Genomic DNA, 27539 nt, shown 5'->3' with positions numbered 1-27539 from the left:
AACCTATGCGTGTTGACCCTTGAGCTCTCCGTGTAGAATAATTTTCGGTTTCTTGCATTGTGTCGGCCTACATTAGAATTTATGCTTTCTAACAGTGCAGAACACTCACAGCCGTGATTGATCATTTTATCTTTCATGCAATGTTTTGTCTTGTTTCCCAGAACTCTCAAGCCAAAATAACCCCATGCACATCACTAAACATTACATGACTAGTCATCCTACACTTCTAAGGGATGCATCTATAATACGTGGTTATGTGAACCTTGAAGAAGAATGAATATAAGAATGGGGTAGAACATTTTATTGTGCATGATGATGTTCTCCAGTGGCATGGCATGACTTTTACAAAGGTGTTACCAGCCATCAGTACGACAATTATTCTGTTATCACCTATACCCCCCCCCCCAAATAAAAGCATGCCTTCAACCAAGATTTTTGTTCATTTCATTCTTTTTTTGCAAACCACTGGTGATTTAGCTACAAACATTCCTAGCAAGAACTACCACTCAAGAGACAGTTACCGCAAAAATCCAACCAATAGTGGTCGAGCCTTGTCAATGTTCCATTTGTTTTTTTGGAAAATCACTTGGGCCAGTTTGATGTTTGTGCGGTGAGCAGACTACAATTCCACTCCTCCAGCGACAGTCAAATTGACTGCAGCTGTACGTACTACTGTTGCCAACTTAGTATTTTGGAGCAAGGTTTGTCCAAATCACGAATCGCACAGGGGAACTATATTTTCGTCTAGTACCTAACTGGTCTCAGTTGTAGTTCAAGCCAGCCTTGGTTTTGCAGTCTAGCTGTAGTTGCTTCAGAGAAATAGTATCCCCATTTTAGGTGGGATTTAGCTCTTTTCTGCCATTCCGACGTGACAACATTGGCAAATACCGGCAGGTCTGACCGGTAACTAGGCCCCTGAACAGGCATATGAATAACACCGTAGCACACTGTCCCAAAGTCTTCTCCCGCTCTTCCTTTGCATTGGCATCTTCTCCTCTTGTTATCTCTTCAGGGTAGCGGAACGGCCTCCCTCATAGTTTCTGTCGGTTGCAGAAAAGAATGCCCTCTGCAATATCTACTAGAGGTCAACGCTATTGGTTAATGTACAGGGAGGTTATTTCAGTCGTTCACCGCCAGAGTGACGGCCGTTCGACGGACTCTTCATGCAACAGGTCCCGGCAAATTGCATTGCAGGAAGTCCGTAACAGAAACTGCTTGTTTTGTAATGTTTCCACTTTTCACAATTACAGTTACAATTACAATTGAAATAAGCACGTAACTTGTTGCAAGGATGCTGGAAAAGGTGCCCTCCCAAATACAAATATTTCTGGCACCTTATTTCTGACATGTAATCTTAGATTAGACATCGCTACTTTATCCTCAGTTGTCGTGACAGCGCCGGCAGCTTATCGGGGAGTTGTCAGCCGCGAGAACGCGCTTCATACTGCACGTGTCGGCAGTGATGCCAACCGTAGGGACATTTCCCTACTCATAGGGACTTTTCACTAAATTTCGCCCGCGTAGGGACGTAGGGACAGATTTTGCCAAATGAGGGAAAACGTAGGTACTTTTTTCTATATTGGAAAATGACATTTTATGAATTAGTTTATCTGGATACTTTTGCGAGGAGGAGAAAAAAGAACTAACTAACAAATCTCCATCAGAATTTTGGAACATGTTATCGGTTACCAAAAACTTTCAAGGCAAGTTCTTTTTTGAAAACATTTCCACTCTCGCGAAAATAGTGCTAACATAGTGCTGCATTCTAACGCGGAAACGGAAAGAATATTTTCAATGTTAAGTGATACAAAAACAAAAGAGGGAAATAAAATGGGACCAAAATTGTTAAAGACTGCAGGAAATGCAGCATATATCACCAACCAACATCTATCTCTTCACACCAGCAACATGTATGACTTCAAATAACATAATCAACAGTAAACGACTCAACGTTATTCATTAGGGGTGTGCGGGATCCCGAAAAGTCAGGACCGGGATCGGGAAAAAAAATTCCCGTCCCAATCCCGACTTCGGGAAATGACTTCCTGACTTTTCGGGATCCCGAGCAGTCGGGAAATACCGAATGGTCACTTTAAAAAGTCGTTAATTCTCGACGTTTTCTGCATTGTAAGTTTCTGGAACTTATCGAAAATTGTAAGTTTTTATTCTAGAAATACAAAAACAATCACTTAAAGAGAAAATGACTTGTAGATTTCGAGAATTCGGGAAATTGCAAATTTTTTAGTCCCGAATGTCGGGATTTTAAAAAAAATTCCCGTCCCGACCCAAAAAATTCTGTCCCGCACACCACTATTATTCATTAAGGCAAGAATTTACAATACCGGACCATTCTGTAATTTCTATGCTACGTCTTATACTCACGAAATAATTAGTCGTGATGATTTATCTCAAGTTAACAGGTTGGGGTGAGGTGAAAAAATTGTTCATTAACGTGTAGAAGTTGTAAAACAAGCTTTTCAATTCTCGCAATGATTCTCCGTATACAAGTATGGTAGCCATATTTGTTGATATGAACAAATTACAATTAGTTACGCTGTCTACAGCGTTGCCACACTGTTGATTTCATACTTGGAGAGCATGGATTGTGTAAGAATAGCGGAAGAGAACAGTAAAAAAGTTGTTAATGTTATACAGATTGTTAGGTGGAGTGTGCAGGAGGGCTAATTAATAAACTTATTCATTTCAGTATATTGCCCAAAGAACGTGCTTACATGTGACAGCGACAATCACGATGTAGAAGAACTGATTTGATTACAGGTAAATTTGGCAACAGTACATCAATCATAAAATTGCAGGATACGAAAATGGCGTCTTCGATGATGAACGTTTGCCGTTAAAGTGCTACGAAATAAAGATTTTTTTATCGGTTCGTAATCACAATTACCGCAAAAGCATTCAGGAATAGCCACACTGACCATTCTCGGTAAGGTTAGGTTAAATTAGGTTAGGCAAGGCAAACATAGTTAAAATTTGGGCTAAAAAAAAACATGCACGGGTAGCCCCACAAACCATTGACGGATAGCCCCACGAACCATTCAGGTACGGTTAGGTTAGGTTAGGATAGGCAAACATAGTTAAAATTTGGGGTCGTAGTAATATCAGGAATGTATATTTCGTTTTTTAAGTATTGGAAACACAAAATCTTCCGGTAAATAATGAGCAATCGTGCCGATCGCGGACCACTCAATTTAACTTATTTTGCAATTTCTACACGTGACCCCCCAAATGTTAACTTCAAATTCGTGATTAGGAGGCCTCAATTAGTGAGTATGCGAAATATTACAAAAATCGGGGAGGGGTCCTGTATTGTAAATTCGCTCCTTCATTAATTGTGGAAGCACCGAGCAGAAAGATTTGGTAAGTAAATGTGTATATTTTATCTTCTGTTTTGCATGCTCATGAGGTGTTGTTTTTTTAGTCACTTTACTTGGCGTAGGGACACTTTGACTACGTCTGTAGGGACATTGCCGAAAAATGGTTAGCAACACTGTCGGCTACCAGACGTAGTCAGTGTACGTTCATGTTCACTTCTGTTTGCGTTTATCAGTACGCGTGTTGTTTATAATGTGTTATTGTACTGTGCTACTCATTGCCAGTGCTTTATTGTGTGTTAATTGTTATTCATTCATTACTTATGCCATTAAACAAATATGGTCTTGAACAGAGAGTTTTTATGTACGATAATTACGTGAAAACGAATTCTTGCAGAAAAGTGGTCAGGGAATTGCGAGAGACAGGATCTCTTGAACCTAAGAAACGTGTTGTATTGCTGTTGAAGGAGATCATTTTCAACATCTCTTATAACACAGGAGGTTAGTGATCATCATTATTATTACTTTTAAATATCATTTTACGCTTTCGGTTTGCTTTATGCGCCGGGATGCTGTCTTCCCTTTCTGACAACTGACGATAAAGTAACGATGTCTAATCTAAGATTTTCTGTCAGAAATAAGGTGCCAGAAATATTTGTATTTGGGAGGACACCTTTTCCACACACACACAGCATCCTTGCGACAAGGTACGTGCTTATTTCAATTGTAATTGTGAAAAGTGGAAACATTACAAAACAAGCGGTTTCTGTTACGGACTTCCTGAACGCAATTTGCCGGGACCTGTTGCATGAAGAGTCCGCCGAACGGCCGCAACGCTGGCGGTGAACGACTGAAATAACCTCCCTGTATTTAACAATGTTGTTATTTTATTCTAAACAACTTTATAATTCTTCACATTTTGCTATTACCTGCGGTAACCAGTTACATGCACAGATGTTCCATGTTTGCAGTGTTGCAAGCTCATTTCAAATAGGAATATTTGTATAAATAATTTGTATAAAATTGAAAACTGATTTTCCTCCAAATGCCTCTAATTGACATGGCATACCAGTTGAAAACCCCCGTCACAATTCTTCCCATCTGAGTGATAAACTGAACAGTATAAGTCTCACAAAATATTGGGCATATTCATAAAGAAGTCAGTTGGGAGGGGTGATCACATCTAATGCTTCTCTGTCGGGCCTCCCCGATGGCGTAGTGGTAATGTCATCACCTTGTAATCAAGGGACAGGTTCGATACCCAATGGAGGCACATGACACAGTGGGTCGGATCCCACTTTAAACTCTAGACCTAGTCCCGATTAGCCTTCCCGTGCATAAGTGGACTTAAAACAACAAATCAATCAATCAATCTAATGCTTCTCTGTGTATCCACACCTGGTTAAGTTGTGGATGCATTGTGTTCCTAATATCTACATAGTATGTTTCACAATCTTCCTCATTGTTGTCATTATTTTATGGAAGTAGAAAAATAACATGGGCTAGCTTAAATTAAAGTAGATATGATGTTGAGAAGGGACAGTGTTTCAGAAATATGATTTGTATCTTCTTAATCATGACCATTTATTGATGATGATTATTAAGTTTCAAAATAATAAAAACATATGGATTAAAAGTGATTGATTGATTTGGTGTTTTAAGTCCACTTTATGCACAGTAAGGCTAATCGGGACTGGGCCTACAGTTTAAAGTGGGATCCGAACCACTTAGTGCCTCCACTGGTTATCGAACCCGGGACCCCTTGATTACAAGGCAATGACGCTACCACTGCGCCATCGGGGAGGCCCAGGATTAAAAGTGGATTGAGATTTGTTATTGCTGGTATTCACAGCTTCACAGGTTTTTTTTTCTTCATGAGAGAACAAAATTACTTTCAGATGTAGATTTTTTAAAATTCCTTCATTGCAGAGATCAAATAACACTACCTTTCATCATCATCTGTAGTTCCGCCACCGATGTTTCCTAGTTTTGAGTCTCATCCTGGTCTTGGGTGTTCTTTCCTCGTCATTGCAGTTAGTCACAAGTATCAGAAAGGCGATGCTAAATGACAAAAATTCAAATTTAGTGACATCTTGTTTTACCATCATTATATTGGTTGGGAATTTAGTTAAAATATACCTTCAACAAAATAATGTTATGTAAGGTGGTTGAGAGAAAAATGTATGATGATTGTATGCACCTACCATTATGGTGACATATACTCTGTCTCAGGATATTGGAGAAAACGAACATAAACAAGTTCTATACGCAAGTAGTGACTCGAGATTGCTCAACCAATGAATGCATGAAGGGGATACTAATTCCATGGAGGGGGCACTCGCTTTTACCCCTTCTCTACATTTATGCAAGGCGCTGTTCCACTGACTTCAGGGACAGAATATACTACAACCTGGACTGCATTGTTGCAAAACAACAAGGCTCTGATGCTTGGACCCACAGCCAGTGTAATCCTCTGTGGTGCTTATATTGTGACCTGTCCGTGCATGTTTGTGGCTGTCCTTTCTTCTTCCTCTTATGACCACTCACTTTCATTTTTCGATTAGCCAAAACCTGCACGAAATCAAGGTGAAACAAAATAAAGCAATTAATTTCGGGCGTAATATTGACCTTAGAGATACAGAACTTATTATATTTGTACATTTACTGCCCAGATATTACCACTCTGTTGTACTAAAACTGCGTTAATTTTACGTGTTTGCCGAACCATTAATAATACATTAAACATAAGCCACACTCACAGGCTCTCCAACTCGTGCCGGGAAAATCGACTTTAAAAATGAAAAATTCAACGCATGTCGTCGTCTACTTGATTTCCCGTAACGAATCATATGCGGAGATCAAGATAATTTACGTTCTTTGCTCCCTACGCTTTCTTCTTGAATTTATTTGTCCTACGATTTTTTTTTAAAAATGACCTTCGAAATTAGTTAGGGAGCCAGAATGTATATATGCGAGAAACTTCTCGTACTGTTACTGGCAGCGCCATCTCGTATTATTCACAGCACTATCTCTCTTGTATTCGAAACTTACTTTTGTAAAGGTTTTTCTTCTCTGGGGGGAGTTATGAACAGTATTAAGTCCATGGCTCATTTAACTTTTAATGCCGCTTCGTTATCATAAACAGGTGTATTATTTAACAGAAACTGTGTAACTGCAATTATCGATTGCTTAATTACTTTCCAACGGGCTGTTGCGTCATTGACTTTTCCCGGTTGCTTATCTCCGGTATCACTTAATATTACGCATGGGAGCTTCCACGTGATATTATCACTTTGTTACAAATGGAATGACTACCATCTGTTCTGTGACATATGATTTATGGTATTTTCTGTCATTCTTCCTGTGAAACTCGAGGTTCAGGTTGTTGTAATGAAAGTTATCTTTTTGTTTCTAGTTTTTATTTATTATTGGCTTTTTATCTTTAGTTTTACAATATTTTTCTGTTTTGAAGTTTTACACTGCAAGTTCTGTGACCATTTTTTATTGTTAGAAATATGAATAGCGATGGTTATGGGCACATCCAGGCAGCAGTGGCGGGAGGGAGGGGGCATCTCGACTTTTTGCCACTTTCGCCCTCGCACCATGCTAAACCGTATCTACGGAGGGGAAGTAAATTTCCTTGCCCCCCCCCCCCGCCGTTTTGGCGCCTTGCCCTCCTTGTTTTGGAATCCAATCGCCACCACTACCATGCTGTTACCATTATTTGTTATTTAATTTTGGTGGCTTTTATTTTTATTGGACAAACTATAGTGGAGCCACAAGCAAAACAACCTGCGCAGACCCGATACTCCTCTGCACCGTACTCCCGCGAGGAGGGGAGGGGGAGAGTGGACCATGCTTTCCTATGGCTGGAGCTGAAGGGAAGAAGGGAAAGCTGCGCGGGGACTTCTCGTCCAAGTTTTTTTTTCCCCCTTGTTGTCGATCTATACAGTTACAGGTGCGCTATTTCACAATGAGTAAGTTGACCTCTGCGGCTGGGTGTCAATGTGCTGTTTAGCCGGAGATCCCAGGTTCGAATCCTGGTGAAGGCATGATTATATCGTTGTGTTGGACCCACCATTTCCATCGTCATGATTAATACAAGAGGTTGAAAAGCGAATTTCAATAATGGAAGTGCCAAAGTGGGAGAAGTTTAAGTGCGATCTGAGGCCTGTGTCTATGTGAATCTACTTGTTCCAGTAACGCCAGAGTGCTACAGTTTTTGCGGCCCAGTCCCTATCTCCCCTTCACTAGCCGCCTCTTCTGGGTATTGAGGAGGGGGTGGAGTATCACGGCAGATCCGAGGAAAATGGCCTTCTTTCGTGTATGCGGGTTGGTGGCGGTGGCAATTATAGGACATCGTCCGCCAAGCCAACCGCTGCTTGGCTGGCATTTCCTTCCTTGAAATGACTGCAGGGTGATTCATAAGTGTACTGGTCGTTTTGTTTCACCACTGGGAAATCTCTGATGTACGAGTTTTTGTTTTCAATAGACCGTTCAGTGTTGATAGAAAATTTACTGGTCGCTGATAGTACACGGAAAAAACTGATTTGCTGGGCTCAACAAAACATGTTTGGTTAAACTTTTACCAAATTTGGTAATTTTGACCAAACAAATACTGTAACGACCGCCATGTTAGGCAGATTTCAGTTGTATATTGGCATTTATCTTATTCGTATACTTTCAAGTTAAGAACTTTTATTAAATTATTTATACTTAATTGTTTTTATAATTCATGTATATATTCACGATTTATCTTATGTTATAATATTATTCGCGTATTTTTGCAATATTTATTCAGAATTCATAGGCTAATAATTATCCCAAATAATATATGCAACGTTTTCATTGTTTTTTTAAGCACAAGTTAAATAAATTTCTTTTTAATATCTATTTTTGTTCAACAATGTACAAGATTGAAGTAATTTGTCTTCGTTATAAACTAAATCTTTATTTAATCATTTTTATGTGCAAGGGCAAATATGATTCATTTGATAAAATCAGTTTAGTTATTTCTATATAGTTTAATATTGTAATATTATAGCAAAGTATTTCTCCCTCGTTTTCAATCAAATATTGTATTCCTATTGGCTGTTTATATTAGGAGTGGGGGAACCACGCTTCGTGTTCTTGGCGATGTAAAAACTTCCACGTTGGCATTTTTAATTGTTGCCAACCTGAACTTTAGCTTACTATCGCTAATTAACATTGATGTGTTATATAAATTATCAGTTTTTCTTGTGTTATTTTATGTTATGAGTTTGTATTGTAAGTTAGAACAATCTGTTATGCTGCGCCTCGCGCTTGAGGTAGGGAGTTGAGGTCTTGCTATTAACGGTGAAGGCGGTGCGCGGATTCTGTCGTGATAAATAAGTTACTCATCACTGCCTACAAGCGAGCAGGACCCAACACATTATATTTTTGGCTTGTGCGAATCAGTATGTACGCGCGCGATTCGTAATTAAAGATTTTGGACATTTTAATTATAAAGTATTTCAATTATTTTTATTTACTGTCACGTGTCGCAATTCGGTGGTTTCCTTCCTGGAGGAAGGGTGGATCTTCTTAATCCCGAACCCTGGGTGAGAACTGGTGCTCCCAACTGACCAGCCGTAGCAAGGAGTGGTGGCACGTTGCAATACGAAAGATCAAAATACTTTGTTTCCGTTGAACAATCATTTGTTTGTCGCCTATTTAAACGAATGTTTGGTTGCCGGAAGCTATTTTTTAGTTGTTCCAAACAAACATTTTTCTCTGTATGTTGGCTATAAACATATTGTAATTAAGGGTTCCGGGTTTGATTTCCAGTGGAGCAAGACCTCAGGAGTACGGATCTTATTCATATTGCAGGTCTATATAGTCCCAAGTAGCCTGGACTTAGAGCCCTCCCCGAAAAAAATTCAAGGTGGCTCACCATGTCAAAAATGAGTTTGAATCCCATGATAACGTGAATATCATATTTCGTATTTGAGGATGTAAAGTAACCCTATAGCGCTACAGCCCAATTTTGGGCCCTGGCTTACCTACCGACTGCTGGTCTCCCTCACACGCGGACCACCAGGGGGGCGTGGAGATTGCAGCCAGACTAGGGGGGCGTGTGGTCGGCCCGACCAACCCCCAGCTGTTGTAGGACTTCGCGACCTCACGATGGTGGGTTGCCACCGACCCTATACACATGCCGAAAATACCCGGAGACTGAACCCAGGATCAAAACCCATGCCATCCCGCAGCCGCCGTCCAAAGCAAGGTGCCTTAGACCGCATGGCCACGGAGTAGGACTATTTGAGAATGTGGCATACCCAAATCTTTTGACGGCCAATAAGCAGTCAACCCACACCAGAAAGCGTGGCTTCACTACTGTAAGGTGCCTCCTCGATGGCACCTTGTCACCTTTTAGTCAAGGGATCCGGGTTCAATGCCCGGTCACGGCACGTTGCGCAGTGGTTCGGATCCCACTTATAAACTGTAGGTCCAGTCCATAAATATGTTTTCTACCATCATTCATTCTCTTCGTCGCGATGAACTCAAGAAGTAGAAAAATCCATATTAAAATATCAGAATATATAGAAAGCAGCCTGAATTCCAGGAAAATCCCCCACTCCCGTCCATTTGCTGCCATGGACACTCCGGGTAAGCATCTCTTTAACCCAGACTTATATTTTGGAAATTTCCACAGGCACAGAGTCCGGATTACAAAAGAGTTGGGCGTTGTTTAAAGGCAGAAAAAAATATCCTCCGATGCAGTCTTCGTCACGGACGAGATCCTAGGATAAATGGAGGCCAATGACATATTGAAAAACAATGTCTTGAACTTTCCCTGGTATTGCACGAGAATGCGTTTGCTATTCTTCTCGAGCCTCGATGGCATGAAAGACAAATTTGAGAATTTCCCAGAGCCGAGGCTTCGTTACAGCACGGCGTTCTAAAGAAATGAATTAGGCAACGTTTTCCCCAACGCACCCGAGCATCTTCCGGAAAGTTTTGATAGGTCGTTCAATGTTTTATGTAAGTTAGGTAGGTAAGTTCACCGTGCAGGCACGTACGTGATGTGGAGGGAGAGCCCCACACATTCTCGACCACGACCATTTGTGGACGTGATATGATCAGCACCACGGTCGACTTTAAAAATAAAAAAAATCAACGCATGTCGTCGTCTACTTGATTTCTCGTAACGAATCATATGCGGAGATCTAGATAATTTCCGTTCTTTGCTCCCTACGCTTTCTTCCGGCCTCCTTTACCCCGCAGGTAAGCCCACTTATTTAAGGCTGGGTGACACCCGGAGCCGATGTATGCTGGGACAAGGCAAGGAAAATTCCGGCCTTTATCACCAACCCTGGGAACTGAACCTGGTCTCCTGCGTACCAGTCAGACGCCCTGTCGACTAGACCTCCGCGCCCCCGGATATAATAACAATTAGATAATTATAATATTTATTTTATCAATTTATTATATCTCTGGGGGAGACTATTCTACCCGATGCACCGGGTGAAATACATTATTCTGTTGGATATTTGGAAGGTAGTAGGAAATTTTAGTCCTGAATATTACATTGCCTAGTGAATTGATGTCTCGATAACGTTATATTTATGTCAGTGGTTTAAAGAATTTCTAAAAATATTCCAGCAAAATAATCGGTCAGATTTAAGTTGGAAACTAAGTGTAAAATGCAGAAATACCAAATCACAATTTGTATTGTGCCACACTTAATTATTTAAAAAAATGGTTCAACAACATAAAAAGCTAGGGCCTCCCGGATGGCGCAGTGGTAGCGTCATCGCCGTGTAATGAAGGGGTCCCGGGTTCGATTCCCGGTGGAGGCACATAGTGGTTCATATCCCACTTTAAACTGTAAGTCCAGTCCCGATTAGCACCAATTCAATCGATCATTCAACATAAAAAGCTATCCCCTACCAGGCCCGTAGCTAGAATTGATCTCCAGGGGGGAGGGGGGCTGACGGTCATCAAGGTGTGCGTTGTACACAAAATCCATTTTCGAAAGTTTGACAGTATTAAATGAAGGTAAATTACGTGTGTGTGTGTGTGGGGGGGGGGTCATCAAGTTAATGTAAAACATAAGATTTAGAAATATCATGCAAATACTACTGCTTTTTCTATATATTCTAAAACACCTCTTAAAGTAAGTGGCTATCCTGGTCATCTCTTAAAGTGTTAATTAACTTCTGCTGGCATCATCCCTTACTACACACTCCATACTACTTTTGATGATACAGACATTTATATCGCAAGAAAAATACACAATATTCATAGTGCCTACAGTACATTCCACCCCTGCCCGAAGCAATAAAATTCCCCTTCGTTCCAAAATATTGGGAGCCGTTGACCTTTGACGCAGGTGTGGACGGGGCAGCGAAGGTACAGATAAAGAAGTTCCATTAAAAAGAACTTGCTAAAGTCTAGAGAATCTTCTACCTAGACCCCGGCTCATAAAAAAGATGAATGAATGTAATGACTGCTGTCTGGATTTTCACTGCAAACAAATTATACAAAAAACTGTTTCACCTAATGACCTATTGTCAAGGGAGGTGACTGACGGCAGTGCCATGGAGGGTTCGCCTGGCTACGGGCCTGTACTGCACAACGTACTGTGGCGGTATATGGAGGTGGTGTGGAGGTACGGTCCCACGCATTCACAATATCTGTCATTTGTTATCTCTATGTGATCAGCACCACACTCCGGTCGCCAATACTCTCCACGTACCCATTTATTGGAGGCTGGGTGAACCACAGGGTCTCTCCGTACAGGCACATTACTGGAAAAACACCCCTCCTGAAATCATCCACCCTGGGTCTCCCGCGTGGCAGTGAAACCATCACCACTCTTAGTTCCACGAGATAACATTCCAAATTGAAAAAATAGGACATTTTTTATACGAAAAGTCACCAAACACTACTGTAATTTCTTCCTATTTTCATTTGTTATGTAAGAAAATGCGAGAATGGCTGTGTGTTTTAGTGCAAGAATTGTTTAAAACCTGAAAAGGAGTTGTGCCAAATATTCGCTCATCCTGTGTTACTAGTAAATCTTTACAAAATTTTCTGGTGATGTCGCTTGACATTACACGAAAATCGTAGCGTATCGCATTCTTCAGGAATGGTATTCACGTCGTAGCATTTCCGCCACGGGAACGAGTTACTGAGAAATCAAGTGTTGCTTTCGTCCTTGGGTGGCTCCTGCGGAGTGCGTTCACCCAGCGCCATGGACCAGAGTTAGGGGGGGAGGGATCGTGAAAGAACGCCATACATTTTTAAGCCCCATCCTTTTTTTGTCAGAAGCGCGTGGCTGCGAGACACCTTTGATTTCGCATATGCACGTGACGAATTTTCAGGAATCTTGCAAACTTGTTTCAATTGCGTGACGTCACAGCGTGCCTCTATCTTGGGGAAGGAGCGATTCCTGGAGTCGCGTACACGTACGTTGACTCCAGATCGGGGAGTAATGAGCGTCGTTTGTAGGTTCGCTGCGTCGAATTTCAGGATGTGTAATTTGATGCCAGTGGCACAAACGAATGTGCTTCCGGTACTTGGCGCATTAGTGTGCAAATGCTCACACAATACAGTCGGTACTCGTCATGTGAATCTATGAATGGTACAGCAGATATTGCCGTAGCCAGGCATCAGTTTACGTGAGGCCGAACCCCCTCCTGAAATTTTCCAAAACCATTGAAATACAGTAAGCTTTCTAAAAGATTTTGAGCTTTGAAAATTACATCAACTGTTTTTGACTGACCTTTGCGCCGACCTCCGTGGTGGAGTGGTTAGCGCGATTAGACAAAGGTGGCAGAAGGACGAAATAAAATAAAAATCAGTCAGGCTGATCCTTGCTTGTTTTCATGTTACGAACTGAAACCATCCCCAAATTTTCCATAGTTTTCCCTGTATTTGGGTTGTCGTGTAGCCGAATGGGTGGCGCAATCGCCTTTGGTGCGAGCGGTCCCTGATTCGACTCCCAGTGGGTATGCAAAAATTTAGTTGTTGACCCACCATCGTGAAGACTGTTAAGGCGCTGCCTGAAAATAATTAGCGAACTCCGGCCTTCAGAAGCAGAAAACAGCGGCGATGGGACGCGACGCGCTGACCATCCACCACCCATTGAAAGGCTTCTTGACAAGCTCTCGGAGGGCTCTCCTGCGCCATTGAGTATAATTTTAGTTTGCCTTGTATTTTAGGAATTTATTTTCGGTATTCAAATTAACACCACAGACGTTAATCCTTGCCCGAACGTGATTATAAATGGACAAAATGATACACAAAACATATTTTCATTCATACTAAGTGGTGAAATAATGCAAGTGTGAAAATTACCGCAAAAATCGAAAACTTCCTGCTATTTGAATTTGACGAGTTGAATAACATTTTCACATAAACCTCTGTGGAGGAGAAGCAATAGGTTATAATAATATATTTTTGTAAAATTTGTGGCAATGTTTTTTTTAGATTTTAGAAAGTTTCTTTTTTTGTATGGATACGCAATTACTCTCTTCCACAACGAATGGATTTTTCGGTTAAAAAGGGGAGGGGGTTGCTTTGTGATAAATCGGCCCTTCTCTTCTCGACACTACATCTCGAGAAGTTTACTGTGCTGTTGCATGCAACAACATCGTGCACCGTATGGGCGTGGCTTGTCTTGCATGTTTCGGCGCGCCATCATTGTCTAGAGAGGAAATTTTCCCACTGCCAGGATGAAAAATGTAGAATTAATAAGTACTTGCTAACACAGTGGTCATTCTCACCATTTGACACTTAAAACTGAACTGTACAACGCGTGGAGGATAATAAACTATTTGTTCTAGCATTAAAAAGAAACACGCAAGACTTGTTCTCGCTTGTCCCATGTTCCATCTTTTCCTTGCCATTGTACATTTTATTTAATAATGCAAGAAAATGGTGATTGTCACGCGAGTGAAAGGAAAAAGTTTTACCGTGTGCTGGCCATTGTGCAAAAGGGGAAATGAGGATTATGTGAGATTAGAACTTCATTCACACTTGGATCTTGCTTGACTGAAAGGATGTCACTACTTGCATGGAAAGACATCGTCTGTCCCCCCGAAGTTTTGCCACATTATCTACACTGAACGAGATTGACTGGAGAAAGAAACCCCGATCCCCCTTGAAATACGCCCTTGTTTAAAAATATATCATGGGCCATTTTGTGGGTGGGTGGTTTTTGTGGGTGTCCCTTTATCAGAATCATCATATCATCACTCATCGTCATCATGGATTTTAGCTGAAAGTGGAAGATTTGCGAAGTAAACTTAACCAAATCAATCAATCAATTGGTCTTCTTATCACACGGGGTGATCGTTGTCCACCCAGTTCCAATCAAAGCTCTTATGATCGGAGTCTGCAATTTGACGTGCACCTTTAAATAGAGGCGTTTTTTATTCTCCATTAAGAAATACACAAGATAAAACACGCGTTGATGTGCTTGCAACTGCCGAGTGAAGAGATATGCATGCTCTAGAATACAATTTAGTTTCTCTTAAAATTGACTCATTTCTACAGAATTGATATAAAAATACTGTCACGGACGTTTCTGGGTTGTAATGATCCCATTGATACTTAATGTTTATCACAACCCAGAAGTGCCCGTGACTGTACACCTTATGTGAAACTCTCCTCATGCCCTTAATGCACTAAGGATGAGAACTGTTCAAAGGGACTACCAACAGAGGAAGTGTTAAATGTCTTTGCAAGAGAACCGAAACGTTGCGAGAACGTCATGTTGAACGATCAAAAATTATAATTGAAAATATATCCTGTGTTAATGGTTCGTTCAAAAGTAGTATTGTATTAGTATAGTAGCCGACCTCCGTGGCGTAGTGGTTAGCACAGCATGCTACAATGCCAGAGGACCCGGCTTCGAATCCAGGTCTGGCAATAGGTGTTGTTTTCGTCAATTTCATCCGGATTTGGTTAACTTCGACGCAAATTTACACCATTTTTTACTTGATTTCTATTGCTGCTCTCGATTTTTGCTATTGTAGGTAGCCTTTGAAAAGCTTCGTGAAAACCGTAACATTTCTGGCAGGTGAGTTTGTTTCGCAAGGTTTTGGCAAAATTGGCATTTTATGAATAATCACAATTGATTGCATACCGACAGATTCTTGGAAATTTGATATTTTTGTACTCGTTCCCCTAATAATTTGCCAACACTTTATCGCAGGTTGAGCCACACCCTAAAAACGCCTGTGGCTAGCATGCGACTGTTGACTAGCTTAACTTTTGTTTTGTTTGTGTGTGAAGGTTGTGTTCCTGTATTTCGTTGAAAGATGCGTGCCGAAGTTTGCAAATTCTTGTTCCAGTGATTTTCGACTGGAGAAGGCGTTAAGGTGGCCGCTGTGGCTCAGTCGGTAACGCGTCTGATTACCATGCTAAAGGTCCCGGGTTCGATCCCCGGCCGGTTCAAATCCGGGAACTTTTCTAACGTTGGAAGCGGCCCCGGCGCCCACCCAGCGTCGAACAACATGGGTACCTGGGGGAAACCCTGGGGGGTAAAGGCGGTCAGGGGCGTGATGCTGATCACATCACCCCCACTCACGACCGGATCAAGAAAGTGTGGGGCGTTACCCCTACACCCCCTATACGCCTTCATGGCGTGGTGCTAAGCACAGGGGAGCACTTTACCTTTACCTTTTGAAGGCGTTAAACTGTTGTGGCGGAATTGCATATTACCAGACCCACGTGTTGAATGTCTTTGACCCGGTTTAAGGCTGTCTGCTAATGGTTGTTATGTACAGAGCGATAACAGGCAGGAAGGAGCAAACAGATCATTACGCTGAAAGGAATGTTGTTGCCGTGCATCTTCAGTTAGACGAGGAGGCGTGCTAAGTACACACGCACACACATACTTCACTTAGCTTGTAGTTAGTGGGCTCTTGGAGATTGTTGAAAGTGTGTTCTATTTTCAACGGCTAAGCGGGGATGCTTCCTTTTTTTTGTTGTTGTCTCGGTTGAACAAAATGGCGTGCACTGAGTGCCGGATCTACAACCCGCAAAACACCCGGAGAGAAGTAAGCCTTTAGGGGGACCCTCAACCATTGACATAGTAGAGGGTTCGTATATGCGCATATAAAAAATAAACGTAGTTACTCAGAGGTACAGAAACGAATGCAATAACACAGGTAAAGTTAAAGTTCCCTGTGCGTGCCATGAAGGAACAATTAGGATAGGGGGGGTTGGGCAGGGCCCCACATATTTTCGATGCCGGACATCTTGGAGGTGATGTGATCAGCACCACGCTCCGGTCGCATTTAACCCCCCACCCCAACGGGTACCATTTGATTTGATGCTGGGTGGACCCTGGATCAGCTTTTTGCGGGGACAAAGCCGGAAAAATTCCGACCTTAGATCAAATCAGGCTACAATTTCATGAGAAAATAGTGTCCTTATGTATATCACATCACCACCGGTGTCGAAACAGGGGGGAGGGGCAGAGGGGCCCGGTCCCATCCAGTTCTCGTTTTACTCCCTTATAAGGGGCCCAATGCATATCTTCCAACATATTACATAACTTTTGCACACAACAGGTGGAAAATTACGCAGGATTCTGCTCTGAAATGGGCAGAATCAATAATGTGGATTTGTGCTTGTGCGTTTACTATTTCAGTATTTCCTTTTTCAAACTGACAATGAATTAAGGAAAGCGCATGGCATATTATGAATGAATATGTGCGAGAATAGAGGAAGAAGCATGGGAATACTGCATTCTTCATGCTCTTGAATGAGCCAGTCCATTGCAAAATAGGCTCCTTTGTTTCCCTTCGGAAATGTCAAAAATCGCTCGCCCAGATGAAAAGTTTATCTTGGGCCTTCCTTTTTTATGTAAATATGTGTGAAGTTATTAACTCCTATAAAGGATTCTAAGAATGAGTATTATAAACAGAATATGATAAAACATTCTCAGTCAAAAGTTACATGTAAAGTATTATGTTGTATAATTACATAATCACAGTAGTGGTGAATTTTGTGTCCAGCTAATGAAGTTCGATGTACCCTGATATATATGTTTTGTTGTCAAATACAATTATTACAATTACTATTTTTCAAAGGTTAATTCAAGTGTATTAGGTTGCACCTGAAGGAGAAAAAAATTGCCCCTCTTCCCGCAAACAGAAACAAATCAGTATTTATGCTTTACTTAGCTTTACCCCCCCCCCCAAATCTCTTAACAAATCGGCGCCTATGCACATCACCCCCTTCCCATTTAAAAAAAAGAGTTGAATTCAATATGGCGGCCACTAATATGGTGGACATATTCTGCCCTTACAGAAGCATCTTCCAGTCCGCCCCTCCCCTCCACGCGGGAGTACGGTCCACAGGAGTCGCGGGTCTGCGCTGGCCTTTTTGCTTATGGTTCCACTGTGTGTGTCATTCTTCAGCTTCCTCACCGTATTAGCTATATTATAGTTGATGTCCCTTTACTCTCAAACATTTTTTTAATAACTTCAGAGCAAGGTTATTTGTATTTTTTGTTATTTCGCGTCGCTTTTCATCCACCTTTAGTCGGTCGAGACAATGAGGATGAGTATATTGATGAATGGATGTGACAGTCAGATTTACCGACGTCATTATTATTATTATTGTCCATAGCGGTAAAAAATGTGTTGATTCAAAGCGTTGAGAGTTTTAAGTTGTAAGAATACATATTTGATTTTTGCCAAGCCGACGGGAGGAGCGAGACGTTCACGTGTCTTAAGGGTGAGCACCTGAAGGGTCACGTTATGCGTCTAAAGCTTAGGAAATTCGACCGTAATGACAAACGTTTAAATATCTCGGTTTCCAGCGGTCAGATTCACGTGAAACTTATACCAGCGCAGCGGCATGTGTGCAAGGACGGATGTGTGGAGTTTCGTCGCGATCAAGCAACAATTACGGACGCCAGATCAAATCAGTTGTAATTGATCAGTTTGTGGACACCGGTCGCAATTGAGCTATGGGCGACAGCGAGGCTGATGCTTAATCCGCACAAACTCAACTTCGAGCACGGCTCGTCCCACTTGGGAGACAATAGAGCAAAGTGAAATGACCTCTTCGGAAGCGTCACTTCAACGAACGCCTAGCGTCTCTTTTCAAAATCTAAATAAAACGAAGGACATGGTTTTTCGACACACAGTCTTACCGCGATCCTTGTAGCGAGAGCAGCTCCGTGCTATCTCTCCATATACAGTTTTGCCGCGATTCTTGTAACAAGAGCACCTTCGTGCTACCTCTGCGTGTACAGTGGACTTTGTTGTGTTTTACGAACACCAGTGTGTGTGATAGACAGTGAGTCTACACGAGTGCGCCTACCTCAACCGCTGGGAGCAGTTGAAGCGAGACCGTATTTTTTGTGACTGCCTTACGCCGTTTATAATTTTTTGAGAAACGAGGAACACCGGAAACTATGGCGGGCTAGAGGAAGAAGAGAGATGAGGGCGTTACGTCGATTCGCCCGATGTCAGAAGAGACTACGCCGATGATGCCTACCATACGCCACGGAGAGAGAGAGGAACGACGAGCCACGCCGATGATGCCTATCCGCCGCCATGGAGAGAGAGAGAGAGAGAGAGGTCGAACGCCGCCCTATTGATACGCCGATGATGCCTACCATCCGCCACGTTGACGTCCCGACGCCCACGTGAATGTAATTGCCGTTGAGACGCCTTTGTTTATGCTGGTTAAATAATGTATTGTCACCGCGCCGACTAGTTTCTTTTTAAAAGGTGAACTTAAGTAAGGGCTGGCTGGCTAGGATTTGAGTAGCACTGGAGAAAAATCACAAATGACCTGGTTAGATAAAAATTAAGGTAAATTTAAATATGAATGCAATCATTAAGGCTTATCGTCATAAAACCTGTACATGTCATGTATCATTCTTTGTGTCGATGACCCCGTGAGAACTGAATGTGTGAATGAATGTGAGAGCGTGAAAGAGGGGGAGATGTAGTAAACTGATTTTTGTTGGTTATGAATAGAATATACTTTTTATTTTCATGTTAATTTTGGGCTATATCATTTCGTACACATGTCGCTACCCGTGATTTTCAGGTATGCAGCTAGCCGCTTCCCGGCTACAGGTAAAGAGGTGGTTATTTGAAAGTACATATGTCTTTGTTTTTATTCGATATGGCTTAGTACTATGCACTGTTGGTCACCGGTTCCTACACACGAACTTAACCTGGACCGTAACGCTATTTCGCTTGTCCGAGGGAGATTTTGCCGCCTCTATCTAGGTAGTGGTAGCATTTGTTTTCCCGGGCAAGGGAGGGCGTTTCACATGGACATTCACAAAGAACACCCAGGCCGGAACTCGAACCCGTGACCTTTGTTAGCGAGATCGAAATTTGACCATTTAACGCACTCGACGACTATCAAAGTTCTAGATTTTAGTCACATTCTATTAGTAAAAGTTGCTCGTCAAGAATGACATCGCGTTTTGTATTTATTTTATTTGGCGTGTCACTTTTCTGCAATTATTTGGCTAATCGCGACGATAAGGATGAATGATGGGAGTGAGAATTATTGAGGGGACACTCAAAAAGAAAAAAAATTGTGCACACTGGCGTGGAATCGAACCTGGATTCGATTATATTCATGGCACTCGCCCACCCATGAGACTAGAAACTACATTGTTCTGTCTTCGTGCCCTTTTTTTCTTTTCTTTTTGAAACAAAGATGGTTGTTTTTTTATTGTTTTATTTCCTTCGTAGCATGCTTTACCAAGGCATTCTAAATATCTCTGGAACCGCCGGAGATGCCTTGACGTAAACATGTTGTTACAAAAGCCTTGAGTTTGGTTTGTGCCTTTGCACGCGTTTCGTTTGACTCGTGCAAATACCGCGACCGCTATTATACCCAATCATTATCCTTAACAAACTGAATTGCTGTATTTTACGACTTGGAATGTAAAGTGCTGGTTGTGACTAACGCACAAAATTATGAAACTTTGAATTTTACTGCTGACGTCATATCACTCAAGAAGCAGAACCGGGATGACCCGCACTCTTCATTAATAAATATATCTACGGAACTTCATGAATGAATTATAACCTCCTCTCTCGATATCTGTTAACCCTATGTCCTTGATTTAGTAGATAGTGATTGCTTTCGTACATTACTGTCTAAGTTACGTATTTATCATTACAAGTGCGGAAATTGACCGATAACGTGTTGGAATTACGTATTACGATAAATGTTTTTCGTGGTTCTTGTGATGCGATTTCTAGACACCAGTTCGCGACCCCTGTCTGTTTTGTTAAATCTTTGTGCCGTTTCGCAAAAGCGTTATACAGATTTACCATTATTTATTAGCACTTTTTAGCGATTTGTTTCTTTGGATATTACCTGCGTCTTCTGCGTAAGGGGACGACACTTCCACGTAGTGCGCCTAAAAGTCAACCTCACTTCCGCGTAGTACACGCTGGACTGTATTTTTCAGACTAACGAGAGACTGGTATCGGGACCCATGGCAAGTATAATCCTATGTAGGACTTGTGTTGGTGTGCCGTCCATGTGTGTTGTAATTGACCCTTCATCTCATCACTTTTCATTCGCAATTAACCAAAACTAGCAGAAACGCAAAGTAAAATAATTCAATTCAGTCAATCAAAACCTGTATTTTCTGACACTCGGAGCCACTTTATGCAGAGACAGTGTAGAAAAACTTTCCACCTGAGATTAGATATATATACCGGGTGGTCCAAAAGTCCCGGAACGGTCACATATCGTGAGAAATAGACATCGAATCGGAAAACGAAAAAATACGTGTTAAATAAGTGAAAGAAAACTATTCAGTGATATCCCACTTGATTCCCCAAACCCGCCCCCTGGGGCTAGGGCGGGGGCAACTGTGAATCCAGTTTGTATTGTAGAATCGGAAAAAGGACTTTATTCCGAGTCCAACGAGCTATCAACCATCCTCCTAGCTCAATTAGGAATGGAGATTCCTAATCAAGAATCAAGTGTGATATAATTGAATAGCTTTCTTTCACTTATTAAACACGTATTTTTTCGTTTTCCGATTCGATGTGTATTTCTCATGATATGTGACCGTTCCTGGACTTTTGGACCACCCGGTATATATATATATATCTGTAGCAGGGGAAGGGGTAATGTCTACTCATTTATCACAGTCATTTGGAATCCTAGAAGTTGGGAGAGTTCAATACGAACTTCTGGTGAAGGACGTTTTGTACCTGCGCATTCTTGTTACAGCAGCTATCTTCCACGATCGAATATCGAACGTTCGTTTCCTGTCGCTTTACCGTGTCTCTTCCGTGACCTTAAGTGAGTGCATTTTTAATTCGAACAACAGAGAACACGTTCATCGCATACATTAGTAAATAGTCGATCTACATTGTCGAGATCACCTGCGTTGTACACCCAACGGCGAAAGAAACAGTAGGCGAATTGTCCACCACCATTTTCATTTGGTCTGAATTACACAGCTTACCATTATCTTTGCCGTTGACTGCACTATTTATCCATCGATCTTTCCATGAGTGTCAATACATACAAGTTGCTCGCCAGCGAAAAAAGAAAAAAAAATGAGCGAAGGAAGTGTTACAGAGCGCTGTCTCGGCTCGCAGATGTAATTTTTACCCCATCTGTCACTCGCAAAAACTCGAAGTATATCCTTGTACAGTTCTCGCGGCCGGGTGATCTTGCCAGCTGTCACGTGAGTACTTCCCCCCACTAACAGGAGAGCTGGAGATAGCACGTGCTTTGTTCTCTGCCAGTCAGAGCTCGCAGTTTCCTTTGGGAGGGGAATTTGAACACTTGATTATCAGGTTCACGGCAGAGAATAAGAGTAGGCAATCGACACATGGGAAGCGGGTATTTCAGGTGGCTAGCGGGAAAGAATTGCCTTCTGAGGACTTGAAAACCTCATTCAAGTGGTCCGCTTGCCCCGTCGAAAGTCAATACTCGTGTAAACAGCCTGCAGACGACAGACTACTGATTGGCGAGAACTGTACCAGAATATTCCTTCTGGTTCTTCAACATATCATAGTCACCTATATTCGGTGCCAAGTGTTTGTATCATCGTGATGAGAAAAACCGTGCGCAGCGAAAGTAGAGACGTAATATTTAACGTTTTTGAATTGTTTGAAAACTAGGGAATAGAGTGAGGTAATTTGTCAGCAGAGGGCAAGCGAGAGTAGAATACAAATGGTTGTCCACATTGGTTAGTGAGTTCACCAGGGTTTTTCTCGTCTTGGTCAAACTGTACTATCTCAAATGAAGTGTCTAGCGCACTGGCCCCGTCGCGCTGAACTTTTGGCCTGTGATAGCACCCTTTTTTCACAGTTTGTCTCCTTCTGGAAGACCAAATTTTGAAGAATTACTTGTAGAGTCTTCAAGTGAATCCTCGTATAGTTTGCTCTCGGTGTTGTCTAGTCTAGATAGCTTCCACTACCACGAAAACTTACAAACGTCTAGATAACAGCGAAGGCAAACTGCACGAAGATTTTTGCTTCAATGCTCTACAAAGAATTTTCGAAAAAACTGAAATTATCAAATAAGTCCTTGGTTCAGGGGCGGAACCACGGGGAGGGCGATCGCCCCTCCAAAAAGTCTAGATTAGGTTTTTCAAATATTATATTCAATCTATACTTTACTTGTATTTCATTATTGTATATATAAGCAATCCTTTATTCTTATTATTTTGTTCCTAATTCTAGAGTGAATTTCTCTGGCATTAATCAGCATTTCAAATCAAAATTGAGTAAATAAATAAATACTGACCCCTAGTTGTTTATGAATAGTTTTACGGGACGACTTGATACTGGACAAAATGTTCTTGATTCTTCATTTTCCTACTTTTCGTCGCATTTTTATATCGTTAGGTTTATCACAACGGAAAATATAATACTTATGGAAGAAAATAATAAATATTCTTGTCCGGGATTCGGACAATATTCTTATTTTCAATCTGTGCACGTTAATCTCCATAGATCACGGAGTAGTACTATACGTTTTCTTAACCCCCCGAAGTAAGGTCGCCTCCACCCGCATACCAGGACGTCAGTTGCTCCGAATTTAACGGTTTTCCCGACTTTATTTTCTCTTTCTTACAATTTGGTTGTAGTTTATAATAAGTATAATAATAGATTACAATACCATACATAGGAATACATATATAACATAATTGGTGTGTACAATACTTTGTGATATATCTGTTCTGGGATCCAGAGCAGAGGACATGAACCTCGTAAGTGATATTACATTATGTGTACAATTTTTAACTACTTGTGTACAGTGAAAATATAACATTTACCATTATTGTACAGTTTCTGGTTTCGACTCTTGTATTTACAGCGTACAATAGTATTAATAGCATTAATGGCATTATCGTGGAGTCACAGTTGTCAATTCCGTTCTGGCTTTCCAGAGCGGTTTTGATATCTATAACAGCTGTTCATTACAAAGTATTTTTATCATAAACGCACAGAACCCAAGTCCTGACACTCCAGAGCGGGCGCCCCCCACCCAACTGTACGTTGTTTCTATATGTATAATAAACTTGTGCACTTCCGCGGGAAAATCGGCCTCCTAAGTACCATTCCTGGATCCGCCACTGCCGTGGCTGAAGGTTAAGGTTATCCTGTTGCCGCAGACACGGCTCCAACTTTTGTTGTCAGGACCTTGAGATCGAAGATGAACTCCCTGCACGATAATTTTAATTTGATCCGTGTTACAAAGATGACGGTAGTTGAGGCTAGCGTGGGATGTTGAATGGAACTCGTTCGGGACGACGCCTTTTTCGCACTGGGCCAGGAGGTATATCCCATCTTCAGACAAAACTCCAGAGGAACATGACCTTGTGCATATCGAAAACGATAGAATCACATGCCATTCAGTTTCGTTCGGCCCGTGTTTCTTTTTAAAATACATTCCGCAGAAAATCCAATCAGCGCAGAAGAAGAAAATTGGACACCCATTATTGATCGTGCAGAAGCCGGTTCACTCCCCCTACCCTTTCTTCTTTTCGGATGGTTTAGGGAGCGTTCGCGTGATGGTAACGGTCGCCCACGGGGCTCGGCCGAACGTTTTGATGGGAGGACTCCTGCTCGCATAGCTACGGGGAAACTTGGCAGCAAGATTTTCCCACACTGAAGGCTCTTAGTGCTAGATTCGTGAGAAAATGGAAATGCTCGTTTTTTTTTCGACTTCGACCAATTCTCCGTGTGCGCGACTCTGAAGAAACAATGACGGGTGAATGATCTCTGAACGCAGATGAGCCATTCCGGCGACAAACAAAATGTACATGTATGGATGCTAGGAATGGCGCAGTCTCTCAAGATTCGGATGCCGAATTACTTCACCGAGGACTGTAAAAGGCGACTCTTTCAGAAGATATCCTAAAGTCAACCTCTCTTACACCCTGTACTGGATTTTGCAGACTAACGAGGCTCTGGCGTCTGCACAGCCATTATAATCCTCTGTGGGGCTTCTAGCGTCCATATAAGTTTGAGTTTTAAGTCCACTTTATATGTGCAGGAATGCTAATCGGGACTTGACCTGCAGTTTAGATTGAGACCCGAAACACGTGTGCCCCCAGCGGGTATCGAACCTGAAACCCCCTTGATCACAAGGTACCACCACTACGCCATCGAAGAGACCCATATAAAGCGTAAGTGAAAATGATGTTCCCGATTTCAGTGTGTATTTATTTCCTTGCAATGATACGTAAATGACTGAGATTACACACACAGATTGAAAAACCCAAAAAGTTTTTCCTGGCGTATTATAAATGTTCTATGTGCGATCCACGTGTTACACGACACACATCTAGTCTATAATCAAGTTCCTGCCACACAAGTCCTAGTATGTCAGGGTCCACGTCAAGACTTAATGAAATGGCCACCACGATCCCGAGATCTCACCCCATGTGATTTTTTTTTCTATGGGGTTTCATCAAGGATAGAGTTTTTGTCTCAACACTTGCTACAACATTGGTGGAATTGCGTGGGCGTATCACTGCAGCCATAGCCGAAAGAAGTGTATGTTTGTTCCTTGATTGCTTCTATATTATCATCATTCTTTTTCATCTTCGCGATTAACCAGAAGTGGCAGAAGAGACGAAGTAAAATAAGCCACGTTGGTCAATCATTTATTTACCTCTTGCTTTACACGAGGTAGATTGTAACTCGAACCATAATATAATTGACAATATAATATAAATTCATAATATAATTCACACATAAACACAGAAAACAAAACTGAACATACATACACCCTTCACATGTCGACCTCCGTAGCAGAGTGGTTATCCCATCGCGCTTCGACGACAGGGGTCCCGAGTTCTAATGCCAGCCTGAGTATGGGTGTGTTTTGCGAGTTTCCCTTCATCATATCATCACCTCATCGTCGCGATTAGTCAGAAGTGTTAAATAAGCGACGCTAAATAAGAAAAATCAAATCTTATACCCTTCATAACAGACAAACCACAGTGAAAAGATACCAATTCATCAATATAAACAAAAGGTCCATATGTATAAAAACACACACAAGAGGTCATGACAAATATGTTTGTTTATTGTTCTTAAACATGTGTTAGCAGTACAAAATGTAATTTCTATCATCGCGATTAGCCGAAAGTAGTAGAAAAGCAAAGTAAAATTGAACAAATCTAATTAATCGAAGGTCCAATACAGAGTCCTGGATCCAGGATTCAGATTCGAAAACCATCCGGAATGGTTGGTTGGTTGATTTGGTGTTTTAAGTCTAATCGGGACCGGACCCACAGCTTAAAGTGGGATCCGAACCACTATATGCCTCCACCGGATATCGAACCCGGAACCCCTTGATTACAAGGCAACGACGCTACCACTGCGCCATCGGTGAGGCCCATCCGAAATGGTTACCAGTCGCAGTGTGCATGTGCCATTTTTATTTGGCGCCTAACGATTTAGCAGGTCACCTTTTTTTGTGACAACATTTCTGATCTTCATAAACATTATGGAAAATTCGTGCTCTGTTTACGATATAGGAGGCTAATCCATGTGCGTTGTATTTATGTTTTCGAAATAGCCTTCATTACCGCAGTGCGCAGATCGAGTCAAAATAATATTGCATAGGAGCATTGACATTCTGAGATCTACCGTCGTAACTGAAGCGAACAGATGATGCTCAGAGTTGTGCATAGGGAGCAAACGTGAATGACGACATCGTCGGTTTTCGTGACGTATTAGCATGCACGTATTTACATGTGTAAACCTGCATTTTTACATGTGTAAACCTGCATTTAGACACGGCTAACAAGTACATCGTGATAATGATGAAAAAGGTTCGAGTAAGCATTTGATTAAAATTAGTTTTGTGAGCTACGTACGTGTGAAAGTACAGACACCATGATACAAATGTGGAGATAAGTGGAGCGTGAAAGATATGTACAGCACGTAGTGGTCCAGATCTCGCTTTAAACTGTAGGTCCACCCTATTAGCCTGTCTGTGCGTGACTCGAAACAATTATTTTAACGAGCTATATTTAGCTTAATAATCGGCTTATAGAGGGAGAAACAGCATATATATTTCTTTCTCTTTTCCTCTCCTTCAACCTTCCTTTTTCTCTCATTTTCTTCCTTTCGTCTCTCTTCCTCTCTGATTTTTTCATTTTTTGCGGAGGAGGGGGAGGGATAAAGCTCTCTCCCTCTTTGTTCTCTTTCCTCTCTCTTTATACCTTTCCGGTGGAGGCAATACCTTTCCTGTGGAGGCACATAGTGGTTCGGATCCAACTTTAAACTGTAGGGCTAGTCCCGATTAGCCTTCCTGTGCATAAAGTGGACTTAAAACAACAAATCAATCAATCTTTATACCTTTCTTTTTCTCTCCTTTTCTTCTCTCTCTTTTCTTCTCTTTCCTTTCTCTCTCTCTCTCTCTCTCTCCCTCTCTCCCTCTCTCTCTCTCTCTCTCTCTCTCCCTCCCTCTCTCTCTCTCTCTCTCCCTCTCTCTCTCTCTCCCTCTCTCTCTCTCTCTCTCCCTCTCTCTCTCTCTCTCTCTCTCAACTGTTATTTTTTTCTAATACTCGCACGCAGTTTGACAGATTTGGAATAAATTCCCACGTCATACGTAACTGTACCTTGTCAGTAAAAAAGACACCGTGCAGTGTGATGCATAAATATTACCAAACGAATTGTCCATCACTATGTTTGTATTCTTTGTTTTCGCAGTCGGAGCTTCAAGAATTGATAAAAAAAAAAGTCT

The 27539-nt window shown here is 41.7% G+C and overlaps 1 protein-coding gene across 2 annotated transcripts in view; it reads left to right on the top strand.

The window, feature by feature from the left end:
• POSH (SH3 domain containing ring finger posh) overlaps positions 1-27539 on the top strand; it is a 162631-nt gene that overhangs the window by 10584 nt on the left and 124508 nt on the right. The gene's annotated exons all lie outside the window — the stretch shown is intronic.

Source organism: Lepisma saccharinum, chromosome 6 (genome assembly GCF_977018435.1).
Source record: "Lepisma saccharinum chromosome 6, izLepSacc3.1, whole genome shotgun sequence".
Taxonomy (NCBI): domain Eukaryota; kingdom Metazoa; phylum Arthropoda; class Insecta; order Zygentoma; family Lepismatidae; genus Lepisma; species Lepisma saccharinum.
Note: the sequence above shows the minus strand (reverse complement) of the source record. Positions and strands in the feature narration are given on the sequence as shown.